Source organism: Crocodylus porosus, unplaced genomic scaffold (genome assembly GCF_001723895.1).
Source record: "Crocodylus porosus isolate Cpor-Errol unplaced genomic scaffold, CroPor_comp1, whole genome shotgun sequence".
Lineage (NCBI taxonomy): Eukaryota > Metazoa > Chordata > Crocodylia > Crocodylidae > Crocodylus > Crocodylus porosus.
The window spans coordinates 134679918-134682802 of NW_017728931.1; positions in this window are offsets into that span (position 1 = coordinate 134679918).

The window sequence follows — 2885 nt, forward strand, 5'->3', positions numbered from 1 at the left end:
GGCGCGAGCAGGTGCAGCGCGCAACATCTCCCACTCCCGCCCGCCGCTGACGCAGCAGGCGGGGCGCATGCGCGGGCCGGCGGCCACGCCCCCTCCCGCGCCCGGCCACGCCCACGCCGCGCTCGACGTCCTGGCTCCGCGGTCCCTGAGAGCCGGCTCCGGCCCCCCGCTGTGGTGGGGGCGGGCTCCAGGCAGCACCTTCTTCTGCCCCTTCCTCACCCGGCCGCCTCTTCCTATAGCCCGGGGTGGAAAAACCCTCAGAGCTGGGCTCGTCTGAGGGGGGGGCCTGAAGGAGGAACGAAAACGAGAGGCGCCAGGTGCGGACGACGCGCTTTTTCGAGGAGCGGCCGGGCACGTGCCAGAGGTCGGATCCGCGGGAAATCGTGGGGTGCGTGTCTCCCCCCCCCGGTTTAACCCTCCGAGGAGGGAGACTTGGTCGCTGTTTGGGGTCACCAGTTGCGGGGCTTGACGGCTCTGCTTGGGCCGCTGTGTGTGTGGTCGGGGGAGGGGTTCCCGCAGAGCCGCTCTAAGTAAAACCTGTGGTGTCATGTGTATTAAGTCTCCCCGCAGTTCAAAATGGAAGTGGGGTGCCTTAACTAGAGCTCTGGGTTGCACGTTGCAGGGGTTTGCGGCCCTCCTAGGGTACCTGTGCACGTGCTCGGGGTGGGGTGAAGAGCCATGCTAATTAGAGGGGTTCCCAGAGAGCCACTCTAATTAAAACCCATGGTGTCATGTGTATTAAGCCCCCACACAATTCAAAATGGATGTGGGGTGCTTTCATTAAAGCTCATTCACCAAGCACCCCAGCAGCTATGTTGAAACCCACAAGGGTTTATACAGGGGATGCTGCAGCAATGCCAGAACCTTCTAGTTCTGGCATCAATTCGATTGATTTGAACAGATTCAATTAATTGGGTGTGGCCCAACAGGTTCTAATTGGGGTGCCTACACACCTGCTCTGACACGTTCTAAGTGAGAGAGCTTTTCTTAATGTCTAACCTAAATGTCCCTTGCTGCAGCTTGAGCCCATTGCTCCTTGTTCTGTCATCTGCCGCCACTGAGAACAGTCCAGCTCCTTCTTTCGAACTTCCCTTCCAGTAGTCGAAGACTGTTACTCGTCTTGCTGTCCCACCAAGTAAAGCAAGCCTTGGTTCTGCCACGCTGCTGGCTGGGAGCTGCTCCTGTTTCCCAGCCTGGCAGATTTTAACTCATTCCGATGAAGCCCTAGTGTTTTTGCTTCCCTCTTCAATTGAATGATCCAGCCTTAGGCCCTGATCATATGAGTAAAGTTTCTAGTTTCTTTTTAACTGGAGAAAAATCTGGGTTGTTTCAGAAGGGATGATGCATCGTAGCATCTTCACCCCACTTTTTCAAAACTCTCCACCCTACCTTCTGGGATGTGAGGGAAGAGGAAGACCGAATACTGAGAGACTTGTGATATAAACCACAAGCAGTGGTAATACTGTCATTAGCTACCTTAGATCCCCTGTCCATGGATGTATGATTTCAAAAAGCAGGGGGTGGGGAGTGCAGATAGTGTGGCACATCATCACATATATCACAACACCCACGTTTCTCCAATTACAGAGAAACAAGAAGCTGTACTAATCTGCAGGGATCCTGGTTTTCTCTGACTTAAAAATACCCCCAATTTTCAGTCAAAAAAAAAAAAAAGTAACCCCAAATCCACACTTTCCCATGATTTAAATGAAACCCCTAATATTATATATGTTAGTGATGTTTCATTTAAATCATGGAAAAATGTGGATTTGGGGTTACTTTTATAACCAAAAATTAGGGATTTTTTTTTTTTTAAATCAGAGAAAACCAGGATCCCTGCTAATCTGCTAGGGGGCCAGTGCCATGTTATTTGGTTCAAGATTAAGGCACAAACAACTATAACTATTGCAATAGGTGCTAATTTGCACATCTGTTCTATATTAAGATTACATAGAGAAACAGAACAAGCTAGGCAAACAATAGTCCAAAGATGCTGTCTCATTAGTCCTGCATATGTCATCAGTTAAGTGTACATCTCATATTCAGATTCATTAAACAAAGTCTAGCCTGCTTGAATGTTCTGACAGTGCTTCCAATGCTTTGCTGCCAGTCATTTCTACACCTGAGTTTAATATTACCACACCTGAGTTATGGTTTTAGCTACAGCTAAAAACAGTCTGCAGGGCTGTGAGAAAGAAGAGAGGCATGTACCAGGAATGGCTAAAACAGTAGAATTGCAGAAGAAAGGATCATTTGACTAATGGAGTGCCAAGACCAGTAAAAACGAGAGATTAGCAGGAATAAGGGAGATGATGATGAGCCATGAATCAATTGGCATTCTCAGACTGTCTGAACAGAAATGCTGCTGTCCCTCCCAGGCAATTGGTTTCAAAGTTTGGGTGGGCCGGCAATCAAAGCAGGGTGCAACTGCACCCCCTTGGATCCCTCTGGACATGGGAACCCAGAGATGGAGTCACTAGGGGACTTGCTCCATCATATCTTCACATTGTCATGGGGAAGCTCCAGCTTCTAGCAGTGCTGGGTGCATGCTGTAGTAGGGCTCCAGCAGCCTTTAATAGTTCAGCCATAGGATTATAGGAAAGTAGGCATGAGCGCTTCAAGTTCAGTCCCCTGCTCAAGGCAGGATCATATCTGACTAAACGATCCCAAACTAAATCATGTCACCTACTCTGGGGAAGAGAAGGCATAGTGGTTAAAAGCCAGCCTGTGGACAACACTGCCAACTCCAGGTGTTTCAAAAACACAAACCAAAAACACACATTTGACTGGCTTAGAAGTTTCATAGATTTCATAGACATTAGGGCTGGAAGGGACCTCGGGAGATCATCGAGTCCAGCCCCCTGCCCAAAGGGCAGGAAGTCAGC